The sequence below is a fragment of the Ixodes scapularis genome, unplaced genomic scaffold, assembly GCF_016920785.2.
Source record: "Ixodes scapularis isolate PalLabHiFi unplaced genomic scaffold, ASM1692078v2 PGA_scaffold8__174_contigs__length_109621045, whole genome shotgun sequence".
Lineage (NCBI taxonomy): Eukaryota > Metazoa > Arthropoda > Arachnida > Ixodida > Ixodidae > Ixodes > Ixodes scapularis.
In genome coordinates, this window is record NW_024609883.1 from 6626072 (window position 1) to 6642689 (window position 16618).

Here is a 16618-nt window from a genome sequence, read left to right on the forward strand (position 1 = left end):
TATATTGGTTGCTGTTTGCTTCAATTTGCTTCCCGGAAGTCACGTATACACTTATGCCAGCTGAACCTCTGGAGTGCATTATAATAACTCCATGCTTCAAACACTCTTGAAAAGAGGTTAGAAACGAAGGCAGCTATACTCTGTTGCAACATAAGACCAGTAGTAGTTGCTCCACCACCCTAGGGAGCATTCTACTTTCGGCAACAATTCAGAGCACGGGAAGCCAAACACGCAGTACATAGCATTGCGTCTCCCCCTAATTGTTCCAGACAGAGCTTGGCGATTCAATGCCCGCGCACCCTCATCTCCACCTCCTTTTCGTGAAAATAGCCACTGATAGGGGGTGCAATTATAGACCGGAAAACACTGTTCATTCCCTGAAACATTGTTTATTAAAGGGCAGGGATCCCTTGCTGGCAGCCAGCACTACAGCAGAGGGGGAAAAGTTGCCAGCGGTTGTCCCCCATTGGCTGGCTACAATCCCGTGACTTCTGCCGGCATACTTCTCGAGGTTACATTGTGCGGGCTGCAGGCACTAGATATGGAAAGACGAATGCTAGAAGATTTACGTGCCTGTTTCACAGCCTAAACACTAGGCACTGTGTGTGCCGGGTGTTTAGGCCACACGAGCAAATGATGTTTTAGCGAACAGCGGTCATTCGAGCAAGTTGACTGGGGTGCGTGTTAAGCCACCCGCCCCCCTACGTTCACGCCGCTTTTTGGCGACACTCTGCGATGGCTCGTCACAAAAATGTCAATCCACCTGGTGCACCCGTCGCCCCTTTGCAGCGGCCGGCCACTCGCTATAGCGTCTCTCTATGAAATGTCACCGTTCGCTAAACGTCGTTCGACCGAGTGTCACCTTGCGTGCCTATGACATGCACTTCTTAGCCGATTTTTTTCACGAATCTGTAAATTTGAGTTATATCCATGAGTGGGCCCTAAAGATGACCCACGCACGAATTTGTTAGTAGGAGCAAAGCGGGCACAAACGTGGGAAAATACGGCTCGGACACAAAAAGGAAATCAGAGAACACTTAATTAAAGCCTGTAGCGTTCAACATTGAGGCGGCATTACCTAAACCCCCACCCCGGCCCCGCCCCCCTCCTTCCTTCCCTCCCTCTCCTCTCCCCCCCCTCCCCAAGGCGGCAGCGTATACAAAGGAATGGCGGCAGGCGCGACTGCAGCAACAACTTTTTGCGGTCATGTGATCAAAGATATGAGCGCGCGTGCGCTTGCCGCCGATTAAAGATGTGCTCATGCAACCTGTTAAAACGGAGGTTCGGGCGAGTTGGTTGTTCATGACTGACAAGGAAACAGCGCACCCTCAAAACAAGCACTCTAAACTACACACAGTGCTGACTGACAACTCTACGTTATATTTAAAATTTTCGTAACCGTAGAGTTGTCAGTCAGTGCTGTGTAAGTGGCTCTTTCTTTTGTGTGCATGAAAGCTTAGAGTGCTTGTTTTGAGGGTGCGCTGTTTCCTTGTCAGTCGTGCTCATGCACTCCTTTCTTCAGAAATGTAAGAGTGCGGCAGCGAGACGTCCCTTACGCAAACAGCCAATAGCCTTCTTTCAAAAGTCATGTGCCTGTTGTCCCCAAGCACTGCGCAATGGCGAAGCATGTGACCCCACACTCAGAAATGAAGTGGCATTAGTAGCACTTCTAGAGTTTCAACCATGGTTCCAACATTGGCGACGTTTTGTGTCTGCCGTTGTGCAGGGATTCCACAGCTTCCAACAGAGGACTCACTTTCGAAAGCTATCTATGAGAGCACACCACCGGAAATTTCGTTCCCGGGCTCCTATGCCGGCAGCCGGCCAAATATCCACTTCAATAAAAAAAAAAAAAAAAAAGAACAAGAACGCAAAGTTGGCCCGAACCACGATGGCTCCCCGTGTTATAACGCGATGTCAAGTTCCACTTTCTCGGCGCAGTAAACAATAGCCGAATGCGTTCGTCAGCGTGAAGAGACAAACCTGAATGCACAAAGGCTAGGTCAAAAGGGGCTTTCGAAGTGCTGGCAGCTCACGTGGCTGCCACGCCGAGACGGCGTCCACCCGATCTTCGATCATCGTCGGAAACACGCTCGCACTACCACATACCAGACACTTACCTCGTACCTGCAGTGAAGAGCAGTCACTCGTTGCCGACGTACACAAGGAACACGAATTCAAAAACACCTCACCAGCCACCGCCTCCCCGACGTTTGAAAAAACAACGAGGTTGTTTTGAACAGAGAAAAACAAAAGACCGAGGTGGCTGGATTAAAAGTAGCCATACCCTAGGTGATGGGTGGTAGCTCACGCCATCTATGGACTTCTTCCAAAACCGACGCGCCCCATCGCGGCGAAATACCACACAGTGCTCACTGGAAACTAGTTGGTCATTCAGTTTCGGTTTCAACTGAATAGCTTCACCTCATGCTATCACGCCGCGACCGAACGCGCTGCTTGCGTTTTCGATTACCTGACTTTTCACAAACGTACAATACACTCAATCTCGAGCGATACAAAACGAAAACCGGGGCACTTTCCTCGGTTCCCGAACCACCGGATATTATGAGTGCGTGGCTTATAGCGAGTTCGTTTCACACGCACTGGCACCGTTCGAGTTCTCTCCCAGAATGCATCGCACTCACAGAGTGTTGCACGGAAAACTGGACTCAAACGAACTCGCCAAATGCACCAAGTGCAGAAGACTGACGCTGCCGCCATCTATGTTGTAGAAAAGGTACCGACTTCAAACCGAAACTAGCGCCTTTCTGTTCGGAGTGATGCGTGGGAATGCGAGAATGCCAGTCGCTACCAGGGTGTCGAACCGGAACCGAACCGAACCGAAAACCGGAACAGAACCGTTATTTTTAGCCGAACCGGAACTGAACCGAACCGAAATCTTCGCCGCCATCTTGGAACTGAACCGGAACTGAACCGGAAAAAAATATAACGGTAACCGGTTCAAAACGGTTCGCGGTATTTTTTTTGTTAGTATTACAAATTTATTATTTGGGAATAAAAAAACTGGCAGCTGTGTTTCTATATTGATCAAATCGTCATATACAGAATTGCAATGTATAATAAATCCTGGTTTTCTGCGGCGCTTTCTTATTGGCACTGTGATTAGCCATGTGTCACATCGTGACGTGACGTCATGATGTCAAGACATGCTGTCAAGTAATGTCACATCACGTGACCCCGTGACGTCACGTGACTCACCGCGTAGATTCAAATTAAGGACATCGCTAGATCTATTAACGTTGTTGATACCGTGACGTCGCATGACATCACAACTTCGCACTGAGAGTCGTGTGACACCATGATGTACCCGATTGTCATGATCCCGAGTCGAATGCTCTGGTTCATGACAACCAGCATCGCCAAACATTCGGGTGACGGCTCGTGTTCAACTCAAAGATTATGATGGGCCCGAGTCCCACTAGAACTAGAAACAGAAACAAACGACAGCGACAAGCGTCAGACACATGCAGCATATTCGCGATGGTACCTTTATACGGCTTTGAGTTGTTCGGCGCTCGAGAAGTTAGCACGAGCGTTTACAAGCCTGCAAATGGTACCATCGTGTGCATGATACTCATGTTTGAGCATAGCCTTCTTTATTCTACGAAGCCTGTCAAATCGCGAAATACTCTGGTTTAAGGCTAGCCGCTGTCGTTTGTTTCTGTTTGTCGCTTTAGTGGGGCTCGGGCATTGTAGCCCAACTAAAACTATATCTGAAGATCAGCCCATGCTCTCTGCTTTGCCAACCCTGCGTATGACTATGATAAACACTGACGGTGTGTATATTAGGATCAGATCACGTGGCTGATAGTTCTAATTGCGAGTTGAGGAGGGGAAAGCAATTTCATTTCTTTCTTTCGACTGTCTGCCATTTCGCGGAGGGGCAAACTAATGGATGCTTTTGTAAGTTATCAACGTGAGGGATTACATCTTAGCGGTATTTATTGAACTTAAGGTAAAAAAAAAATGCTGCACGACCCCTTTTACATGTATGCACACCCTTGAGGCTCCCAAACATGTTTTCGTTATTGCTGAACTGCCTCAAAAAGTTGTCCCGAGAATAGAAGTGTTAAAGGGTCTAAATGTGACGTATTAGTCCGACGTTACATGAAACTATTAGTGTGTACGGGAGGGATACCTGAAAAGAAAGATCCTAGTGGCCTCAGGGGGATAGCAGCCGCTCTAAGTCTCACAGGAGTGTCGTTCTCAAGTTCTCCAAGTTTCGACCGCCCTGTATTTTGTTTAAACTTCACAGTGTGGTGCAAAGTAAAAGCAAGGAAGAACTACTGTTAACAAGTGACACAAATATAATTGTCGAGTGAACACCACTCAATACGGAGCAGCCAATCCCTGAGGAACACAAAGTATCTTGAGGAGCAACTAAAAAAAAAAAAAGGGGGGGGGGGGGTAATTTTAAAGCATACTGTGTCGTAAAGATTCCTCTGCCCCGCATTTTCGGCGCAGACTACAAAGCGTGGCCTGGAAACGGTAGTGACAGATGGGTAGTTGGTAAAACTTTTATTTGTAAAAACACTCTTGACAGAAAGCACGTTTTCGTCGTGCGAGTTACTCGCGCCGTGCCTAACGCCGATGCACCAACAAGAAAAATGTGTGCCTCTCAAATACACAGCTTGCACTGAGCGCGAAACTTTTGCAGCGTGCATTTTGCCCCACCGAATTTGATATTCTCAGCAAGAACAACTCGCAATGACAACCACTATCTAGTGCGATTACGTCACGTGCAAACCATGTTAAATACTTCAGCTTTCTGGTGAAGTGCGACGTTCGCAACACCAGCAGTAGACGTCCAAGGTGTAAAGTTGTGTAGTATTTATAGCAGTCTCGCGATGATATACGGCAGCCTAATGAGATGTTGGAGCACATGACTGATAAAGAACAGAGTCGTGAAGTAAGGTTCCAAAACAAGTGCACGTAAAACCTAGGATAATATTAGCCTCCCGAGGTAGTATCTCGCGGCGTTTCGAGCTGAGGTAAGCTGATGCCCAAAAGTGATTTATATTAGGATTTATAAAATCTTCGTTTGCCCTGCGCGGAATCTATGTTTAATTAGGAATATCATTTTATGCATTTCTATGCATCTCTTTTTGCAGTAAAGCGTTGTGTAAGGGATTATTTAGAAAAAATTGCGTGTCATCTCCTTATTTCTGCCCATTTCGTGTATTTGCCTTCCGATATATCATGTGACCACAGTGTTTTTTGGCATACCCTGCAACCCAGTATTTTACACTGCAAAAGAGCTAACAAAAGCACGTTGCCGAAGACTCAACAGCTGGCGTATTTTCGAGTATCGTCCTTCCGTGTCGGTCTCAGGCGGTTATGTGAACTTCATAAAGTCAAATTTATCGATGATAATAAAAATATACTTAATTCCTGTCTGAATATTTGGCAGCATAAATAGAAGATCCTCACCTCAAAGACATATAAGTAAATGCGCCTTTAAATTATCTGAAAGATGTTCTGCAAATCTTTTTCGGCGCTTTTATCCTCTATAGACACGTTATAGGTGATTTGGAAAAGGTTTAAATATTTTTTTTTATTTCGAAGCTAATTTAAATACCTATATGTTCCTCACGCATATATAACTTCTCAAATATATAGAAGCTTATTATCGCCTTCTTTATGTGTTTTTATTATCGCGTTTTTTTACTGGAACGAATGGTGGAACTATGACGATTGCACACTTAAACTCTCAGAAAGTGTCCGATTAAGTAGCTTCCGAATTGAGTAGAGCACGAAATACCACTCTGTTCTATTTAACAAAAATCATCAATTAGCGAGGGTGATGCTCATTTGCAAATTAAATTGACCGGCATTTTGTCAAGAGCAAACTACAACATCCAGGCTATGCCAGTTTATCCAATATAAGAAAATGTACACATGGGTAAGCACTGTTTTAGGTCAGATTCGATCTGAGTACGAAGGTGCTCATATATTAGAGTGAACAATATCAGCCACTCCTTTTCGCATGATTCGTCGCCCGCATCATGGTGCTGAGAGCAAAAAATGCTAGTTAGAAAAACAAGCATTGCGATTGTCGCTTAGTGTTTCTATAAAATATAAACTGGAAGGACTTGTCCCGTGACTTTCGTGACATTTTGAAAATTATATTGCCTTAAGCTCAGTCGTCTCGTCATCATATATATATATATTGTGAAACGTATTCCGTAAAACACATTTTATGGTATATATGGCGACGAGGTGCCCATTTCATGATTTTATTCACTGTAATTAATTCCTTAGTTCAAGGGCAAAACCACGATTCAACATCTGATACTGCGATACAAAGTTGTACCAATCACGGGTATTTTAGGCAACCTACTTCACTTCGCGAAAACATTTCGATTCATTTACAATGTATGTGACTCTGGTAAACGAAGGGATGTTGAGTCGTATAAACTCGACGTTTTGTATGTTAATGTAGATTTTCTTTTCTTTTTGTGTAGGAATAAATAACAGAATTTTATAGTTTTTGTACCTGAAAATAAAACTGGATTGAACAAACGATAAAAAAAGAAAAGAAAACTATATACTGTAAACGACTTATTTTTCGTGTGCTCAACATTTCGCGATTTAGGTCAAAGCTGAAGTTTTGGAATAATTCCCGGGTTGTAATTTTCTCGACCGCGGTGGAATCTCAATATAAATTTCAATGTGTTTACATTTTACCGAAATTGTTCGCGGGACCCATTTTTCGCGAATTGTAGGCGATTCGCGAAATTCTCAAAAATAGGTCCTCGCAAAAATCAGATCGTTTACAGCAGTTAGTTTCACGGCCTAAATATTGACAGAACAACGCGGAAAATATATTCTCAATTTAGCGGTTCAAACCGGTTCGAACCGGTTCGAACCGGTTTGAACCGTTATTTTTTGCGCCCGGAACTGAACCGGAACTGAACCGAAAGCCGTGAACCCGAACCCGAACCGAACCGATAAAAATATCGGTTCGACACTCTGGTCGCTACCAACGTTTATCTACAAACGTTGGTCGCTGCAACCTGTAGTTTATAGTTTCGATGACTTCAAGCAGCTAGGCAGCCGTAGAGGTAATTACAGACGGCGTAAATTTCCGCAACCAGCTGTCTACAAAGCAGCTGGTTGCGATCTTTCAATTCTTATAACCGTTTACACTGAAGAAAACTGATGATGCTGTCCGAGCAGAAGCTTGATCCGTTTGAGCATGGTATTATTTGTGAACCGTACGGCTTAAAACTAGCCTGTTGGAATATCCAGCAAAACTGGGACTTTCGATTTCGATCGTCAGGATTAGATATTAGCCTTGGTGAGGGCGTCGAGAACGAGAGCTTTTTCGAACAAAATACGACAAGGCAAGTTAGCTGACGTTGGTAAATGTTAAACATGATGATGTTGCCCCACCCTCGGGTAAAGTCTCCATCTTTAGCTTTCTCTGATGCTTATTCTGCAGTCAGAGGTTTCTGCTGGAAGAGTTTTGTTGACAAATGTTAAATTTTTCACCCGCACACGGATGGTGATAGACATCTCGGTGGCCGCTGTTGCGTTTGTTTGAGCATTTCTTTACAGACTGGTATATTTCAGCGTTTGGACGGCAACAGAGCGATTTAAAACCTGCAAATAAATCACGGGTTGTTTTTTGCTTCCTTCGTGAAATAGCAGGCGCTCACAATTCAAGCCCGCGTTTGATTCCGTTGCCCGCGGGATGCGATTTCTATCAGAAAATCTACCTTTTTTTCCTTTCGGTTCCGCGACACATCGTAGCAGACGAACCCTCGTCGTCTGCTCCCGCTCCTCGCCGGCCCCACCGGAGCGAGGCATGACGGGATTGCATTTTGGCGCACTCCCGATTTTCTCGGTGCAGCGAGTGCATGCACGCGTCGGGTGTCAGCGCTGAAACGAACTCGGAGAGTGCAACCACTCGTGGAGTGCCGGCCGAAACGAACCCGTTCCACGCTGCGAGTGGGCACGCGTGGGCACGAGTGCCGTGAAACGAACTCGCTATTAGTCACCTCACCCACGAGTGCATCTTTGAGTTCAATTTCAATAATCCCGTCTAGTACCAGTAAACTACAACTGAAATTTGGTCACCTTGAGCCCTACACGTATTTTGTTTGCCAAACGTCCGCTTCTTGTTCCTTCATTGGGCGAAAAGCAAGCCGCATCCTCACAGTAGTATCAAAGTTGAGCCCAGCGTTGACGCATAAACTTTTAAGAGGGAGCGCTCCTCGATTTTCATCTCCGATAGGAACTTCTCAAGAATCCAGATGGCGCGCGCGTCGAAGGCGTGAAAAAAAGGCTCTCTCCCTCCGAGGCGAATGAGTGCGTAACGTATCTGGGTCTAGCAGCGAAATTAGAGCTCGTGTCCCTTAAAGGGGTACTCCGCCGATTTTTGAGCTACCTCAACTAACTATATTTTCTGGCTCCCCGGCCTTTACCCTTTCTGGTATGCTATTTAGTATCGTGAAATTCATAATAGTTATTGCGAAATCGGCAAATGAAAATCATGCAAAAACAAACATTCAAATATACCCGCCCTTTTCAGGGCCGTGATGTCATTGGAAGGTCAGCTTGCCAGTCGGGCGAGCAGTCTAAAAAATAGAATATGTCAATCATTTGTTCCGTGATGGAGCGCGGGGACTGGAGCGAGCTTCCAAAGCATTCATTTGACACCATGAAACTGCTTCAAATCAGTTGGGAAAAAATTCTACAGTCCAAAGAGTGAACCCCTGCACTTCCAATGATGTCATTTTCCATTGTTGCCAGTAGAGACTTTCAGTTTAAAAAACACGGTGAGGACCAAAATTGTAAATTCAATAACTTCGTGAAAAAAAATTATTTTGACCTAATATTTGGGATACTATTTTGGCGATGTTGTTTGGCGAGTTTAGCAAAATTTCAAGCAAATCGGGGACCATGAAGAAATCGGCGGAGTTCCCCTTTAAAACTCCTCGGGAAAGAACGTAAACCACATTTTGGTTCGTTACAGTTGCATTTCCTTCAGTGTAGTCGAAACGCAACCAAAACGCCGCTAGTGACAGCCTTCACAGTGCTTCCGTGCCCCGAGAAATTCGCGGACGGCGCTTCACGTCTCCTTCGGTCCCTTCGGTAGGGTGACGTAAATGACACGTGATGACGTCGCATTCGATGCTCGCAGCGGATTCGCGGGTTTGTGAGGCTCGTGCCGAGTCGCCCACGGCAGCGGCGGCGGCGGGCCGCGGCCGGCAGTCGCCCCGAGGGGCTAGAGGGGTGCGGAGCGCTGCGTGCGGTAGGTAAATGTTCGCGGGGAGTGACTTCTCCGGACGATTCGGAGAACTCTGAACGCCGATATGTTGTCCGTCCGGCGGTGACGGCTGTTCGCGCACGACCGCTCTGTTGTCGTCGTTATTGGTTTGGAAGGCCTAGACTTTTCAGTCGCGATATGTCAGTCGGCTGGCCTTCCCGAAGAAAACCGAAATCAAGAGGTAAGAACTTTTTTTATGACGTCCCCATTCAGTTATGATTTCTGTCGCAAGTGATGTACATTTTCCCTTTATCAGAATGGTGTGATTGCCACGATCGATTGAGAATCACTTTGTGTAGTTCAGGTTGGTGCGAACCACACACTGAATAAACGTATAGCTCCTATTGTAAACAGATTGCTTCCAGATTCGGATGTGTTCGAGGGACGAAGTACGTCGCTATCATTACCTAGTTTGAAATTTTCATGAAAGCTCGCAATTGTTACTTGGTGTCCTGCATTGAACATAATTATTGACTCTGCTTTTAACCAATCTGCTGTTTATACGTTCTAGCGCAAGACTTGGTCGGCTCGGCAAACAGTCTTATCGACTCCAGTTTGTGACCGCCTCCAGTCCTTCAACTTGGGCGGACCCGTGCCTGAAGACTGCGCTAATCTGCAATCAAGGGACATGATGTTATCATTCTATGCGCAGGCCTTTGAAACATTAACTCGTCATCGTCTTCACTGTGTTGGGGTTGTGGAGGAAGAACAAAGTCCCGCTACAGTATTCTGAGTGAGGAAAGGAACAATATGCGTTCTTTCAATTGAGAACGTTTCCACTTGCGTCTATTTTCCAAATTTAGACGAATTTCATAATTGCAATATTAAAATGCGACCACGCAATGTGAATAAAATCTCCTGGGTGCTTGTTTTGCACTTGACTGACCACCAGTTTTCGTTTCTACATTTCTTGTCGTGTCTCTATAGTCGTTCCTAAGTTTGGTTACTTCTCCTCCACTACTAAAATCCCTCTTTTGTACTCGAAAAAGTAAATCGACAAAAATATGTTACGTGAAGGGTCCGATTTTCCTCTACCCACTAAAAGAAAGCATTAAAATGTGATGTTGCAAGCGTATTCTACATAAATAAAACGTAAAGAGGCCACCTAGCTTACTGATATTTGTGCGTCAAATATACATGCAGTTCTGTTATGTTATGCCGCGGCAGTTTTCTCTAGGACGACTCTGTCTTCAGATAAGAACGGCCGACCGTGTCCGGTGACAGTTTTTAATTTTGACCAGAAAAATGCATCTTGCTGCCTCAATGCCCAGAAAAACGGAACCGGTCTTTGTTTTAGGAAAAAAAAACAAAGTTATCTTCAAGAAAACAAGTCAAAAACACCTGCTCAATCTGAAGCGTTGTCTGTGGATTTAGCAAAATTGGCATTTCAGGCAGCTCTCCCCGAAAATGTGTTGTGGCTGCTGGCCCGTATCGGAATGGTTGACCCAAATTATTTATCACTACGTATCGACGTCGTTATTTTGAAATAAAAAATCGCACAGACGACGGCACATTGAGCATACTGCCAAAGTTTTAACTTTTTTTTTTGTCCGTATTTATTCAAGCCCGTTTTCAAACTTTGCCAGCGTGTTGTCCTCTATTTGGCTATAAATATTGTTTTCCTGATTAGCAGGAAAAGTTGACGAGAAACGCTCAAATCGAGGCATTTTACTAAATATGCATACTTTTGCAAATCAATTTAAAAAAATGCTATCTTCGATATTTTAACTCTTCCAAAATAACGCCAATAGTATCTATGAGCATGATGTGCAAAAATATTATTCCATTGTTTCTGTGTCTTATACATACCCGTAGTTGACAAGTTCATAATTTTTACAGCCCGTAAGAGTGCTCCGGGGTGGTCAGATTGGCAGCGCAGGGGTGGGCGATAGTTTCTAAGTGATAATGTTTAGCAAGTTATTTTTTCTTCGTACAAGATTTTTTTTAAGAAAAAGTACGTATGAGCCGGAGCAATCGAGAGACGCTAGCCTGTCGCACGCTTCGCAGGGTACGTTTTCGGTAGTCGGCGTGTAGCGTCTCTGTGTACGCCAAGCAACGGAATCAACAGAAGTGGTTCCGATAGCAGATGTTTATCTCAGCGTGTAAGAGAATGGGGCTGCCGAGAACAATGATCTTCGGCACGTAATCACAAAATAAATATTATTGTGCTACAATAAATAGGACGTGAACGGGAAGGAATACACGAAGTTTCGGGCGGACGCCCATCTTCGTCTAAGAAACAAAAAATCAAACCCCCTTTTCTTGTGAGGTATACGACCCTTTCTTTGTTTCTCGCCGTGTTTCGTATCTATCACTTGAAGAAGGACGTTCGCCCGAAACGTCGTATTTTCCTTCCCGTCCACGTTTTAGGCAGTGTAGCTGCATCTTTCGTGTTTTTCATTAATTGGTCACCCGGAGGATCACGTCACAAAAATGGGTGCGTTGATTGAAGGAAAAGGAGGGGAGGCGAAACCATTAGAGGGCACAACCTCTTCGGTTGCATATATTATTAGAGAAGATATTCACATGCGACGTCATGCATAGTGACAACCAAAAAAAGGGACTTGTAGCTGCGCTCCAATCAGTGATGACACCAGCCACGATTCCGCCCGCGCATACTACGGCCTTGGGAACATTCACGAGTGGCTTGAGGAGGTTGCTTCTTTCTACGCACATTTTATGTGGGTCAGTGACGGCGGAGCCAGCTACTTCAGGAATAGGCACCAACTTCATGAGCTCGCTAAGACAGAGTACCTGTCGGCCAAGTGGCTAGTTTCCGCTACTGGGCATACCAAAACGCCTGCGATGGGATTGGAGGCCTCGTCAAGCACCATGATGCAACTGTTTACAACCTTCGAGGGCCGGCTACATCAGATATGAAATGTGCGTCAGATATGGTGGACGTCCTCAGCACCAAATTACCCAACGTGGCATTGATTAGCAAGGGCTGACCTTTAGGAGTTCAGTTGAAATGAAAACAGCGGCCTGGGATTCCCTCCATCCCGTGCCTGGAATTCAATCCTAGCACTGCTGACAGTGTATACACGCGTCAACTCACTGCGACACGAATTGCTCGTAGCACGAACGATAGCGTCTACAAACAAGCCACTCGGACAATAAAGGCTCGATTCCACCCAGGCCTGCTGGCAGGCTAGTGCGAAGCGGCTACAATGCGTCTAAGACAAAAATGTGATGAAAAGGGAGCATAAAAAGTCTCAAACAAACGAACTGTCCAGCTCGCTTGCACCTTTGCATTTAATTGCATTATAAACAAACAAAAATCTTTCTTCCTTTTTTTTTTTTTTTTTTTTTTTTTGCGGTGTGCGGTTTACCACGGCGAGGCTCTATTGCCGCGCGAAGGTGCCCCCGTTGTACGGCGCCCTATCCTCAATATCGTGTTAGAGCCCTATATCCTGTTACCTAAACGCATGTTATCGGAGCCGCACCGATTGTTTCCCCTACGTGGCGTGCGCAGAGACGCTACACGCCCGCTATAGAAAACGGGCCCTGCGAAGCGTGCGACAGGCTAGCGTCTCGCGATTGCTCCAGCTTCTGTGCATTTTTGTGACTCTTGTACTAATAATAAGGACAAAAGAAGACGTATCAAGAATCATCACTTCAAAAGTACCCTCCACCTCTGTGCTGTCAATCTGACCACCCGGGAGAAGTTTTACGCTGTGTAAAAATAATGAAATTGTCAAATAGGCGTACGCACAGGCCTCATTCAGGGCAACCGCGGTAGCCTCCATTTGGTCAGATTTTCGTGCTTTGTAACTTTAAAGACACACAAATAATGCAACATGTTTTTGCACATTCTGTTAGTACATATCACTGGCGCTAACTTGGAAGAGTTTGAAAAAATCGAAGATGGCCTTTCTTTTTAAATTGATTTTCAAAATTATGCACATTTACGAAAATGCCTTTGTTTGAGCGTTTTTCGTGAACTTTTTCCGCTAACAAGGACAACAATACTTGCCACGAAGATTAGCCAAATAGAGGATAACACGCTGACAAAGTTTGAAAATCCTGGCTTGAATAAATGCGGAGAAAAAAAGATAAAACTTAAGCTGTACGGCTCATTGTGCAGTCGTCTGTGCGATTTTTTATTTCAAAATAACGACGTCGATACTTCGTGATAAATAATTTGGGTCAATCATTCCCATACTTACTTTGTCGGTAAATAATAAATATTTCTGGGCCAGTAGTCACAACACATTTTGGGGGAAAGTTGCTTGAAATGCCAATGTTGCGAAATCCGCAAACAACGCTTCAGATTGACCAGGTGTTTCTGACTTTTTTTTTCTTGGAGGCAACCCCGCCCCCCCTCCCCCCCCCTCCCCCCCCCCCCCCCATAAAGAAAAAAAAAAGAAAACAACAACAACAACGACCGGTTCCGTTTTCCTGGGCATTGTGGCAGCAAGATGCATTTTTCTAGTCAGAATTAAAAAGGGTCACCGGATATGGTCGACCGTTCTTATCTGAAATACCAGATGCACCTTCCGAATTGTGCAAAGTATATCGAAGCGCGTAGATTAAACAAAATAAATAATGTCTTCGTTGTTTGCTATAATTGTTCACGAGGCCTATTATTATTTGCTCCTTTGGTTTTTATTTTTTTTTTTAATATGTAGCAATGCGTTCGAAGAAAGTGTGATTTTGTTTTGGTTGGTGAATGTCATTTGTGCTGACATACATGATGATAAGCTACGATATTGAACTGCGGAAATGAAAAAAAACAATTCTTCTTATTGCACAGAAACTCCCTTCGCGAGATTATGAATTTCCCGAACAAATTACATATGGGGAATTAAATCCCCATGTATCGATTTAAGTTACCTGTGGACGAACGAGTTTTTTTTTTTTTTTTTTTTTAGCACGACATACTTCTATCTAGTTTTCCGGCATTTATACGTTCGGCATTAGTCATTTGATTACTTGGCGTTTTGAAGTTCACGCCTCTGTATTGTTCCAAACTAACATCCGCAAGGTAGCTCGTAAAGTAAAAGAAAAGTAGCAAACCACACCTAAAATGCCTTCCGAAGTCATTATCTCGTGTAAGTACTAGGACGTTTTGTAAATTTTGGGGGTAAACCTAGGGAGATACAGGTTATCACTTTGACATATTGTCAGTGTTAGTGTTATCCGATTACCTCATCTTGCGAGACGTTTGCTTTTAGAATCTCAATAATTGGCATACTTTTCTAGCAACACACGCAGCACACGCACACCTCAAAAGAGCGGGGGCAAATGTAAAAAAAAAAAAAAAAACGCGGCACGGGTTATTTGCACTGTGTCGCCCGTTGGCGATGACAAAACGGCAACAGTCCAAATGGACTCAGATGTGCGCATTTCGATGCCGCTCTTACCTCCGCGGATTCCCGTTTTGTCGCGGAGGCATGCGGTTTAGAAAAGCTCCTTTTAGGGAACGCCGTTTTATCGATATCAGTTTATCCAATCGCAGTTTAGAGAAAATGACGGCAGCCGGGGTGCCGTTTCCGATATCCCCCTGGTTCATTAGCCTAGATTGCCGAACCCTTGGCGGTGAACTATTGGTAGTGCACGCTCAAGCTTGAGGTTATAATAAATTTTCCCCCAGCGACAGTGAGGGGCGACCGCGCCAAGCGCGGTCTGATTGGAAGCCTAGCTTGTAGTGGTGCAAAACTATCGATAGTACTATCGATAGTATCGATAGTCGCCAGAAATCTGACTATCGATAGTAAAAGAAACTATCGCTAGTACTATCGATAGTTGTCTATCGAAAAACTATCGATAGTCGACTATCGAAAATCTATGGATAGTACTATCGATACTCGACGATCGGAAAATTGTTGTTAAGCGACTATCAGAAAACTATCGATAGTCGACTATCGTAAACCTATCGATAGTACTGTCGACAGTTTACTATCGATAGCTATGCGACATTAGTAGTGTGCGTCGCTCCCTCGTCTCTTTTTCTCGCTTTATTTATTTTATTTTTTTTTTTTCAAATGGGACACCAACTAGCCCACGCAATTACCGTCTCAACTTCGGTTCAGCTTTCAGTGATGACGAAGACGGGAGTTTGGCCGAAGAGAGGAGGAAGGGGAAGCGAGCGGCGGTGCGGCAACTGTGTTCGCTCTAGTAGTGCAAAACTATCGATAGTATTATCGATAGTCACCAGAAAACTGAGTATCGATAGTAAAAAAGGAATCGATAGTACTATCGAAAAACTCTCGATAGTTGACTGTCGAAAAACTATCGAGAGTACTATCGACAGTCGACTATCGAAAAACTATCGATGGTACTACCGATAGTCTACTATCGATAGTTCTGCGACACTATCGATAGTTTTGGAAAAACTATCGATAGTATCGATAGTCAATTTATCGATAGTTTTGCATTACTACTAGCTTGCCGCTGCCTAGAAACAGCAGTTCTCAAACGGAGGCCTCGATAAAACGTGCACCTCTCGCTAAACCGTGCTTCGATAAACCGTACCCCTTTCGCTAAGATGAGCCTCGATATAACGGCGTTCGATCAGCCGTAGTAAAGACGCTTTGTCGCTGTTAGTACAAAACCTACCGCTTTCGCGTAGCAAAATATTTTATTTCACTTTCTTTTTCTGTCAACTGGTTAACTTGATCGGTTCATTGAGTGTGAAGTCTTGCGAGTCTGTAATGTTGCCAAGCCCATTCATTTGCGGGTGCAAATGCCGCCGCTGCGATCGGCAGGTTACGCGAATTTGGTTTCGCCTGCCTCCCCTCCAACTTGGGGTGAACTCGTCCGTCCGGGGCCCGCTCTTCGACAGAGACGTCTGCGCTCAAGTTCAACCAGTTCAACTTCAAAGCCTCCGGCCTCCTTTTTCTCGGTTGGAGACGCGCGCGTCTGTCTCCTTCTGTTTCCCTTCACTTTCAGTGCCCGCAAAGTCCGTCTGGACGGAGCTGGCGGCACCGGGCAGCGTTGGGCCGCGTGCACAAAGTAAAAACAAAAGGAAAGACCTCGCGCGGAGTTTGCACGGGTTCTGGCTCTTTCGTTTGTTTTGGGTTAGTTTTTGTTTGGTGTTAGTTCTCACGGTGGCACTCTGCAGCATTGTTGAATGCTAGATACAGGGGTGGAACGGCTGCGCCATTTGCGCCATTTTGCGCCAGACGCATTTGTCTGCGCCATCCTGCGCCATTTCACGGAAACTGCGCCACAGCCAATACCTTGCGCCATTATGCGCCAAATCGCACAACGTGCGCCAAAAACAAAAAAGTATTTTGTCTTGGTTTCGGTTCCTATCGACTCGATTGGCATCAATTAGCCCGTTTAGCTTGGTCGGCCTTGCAATCCTTTGTTCTGTTT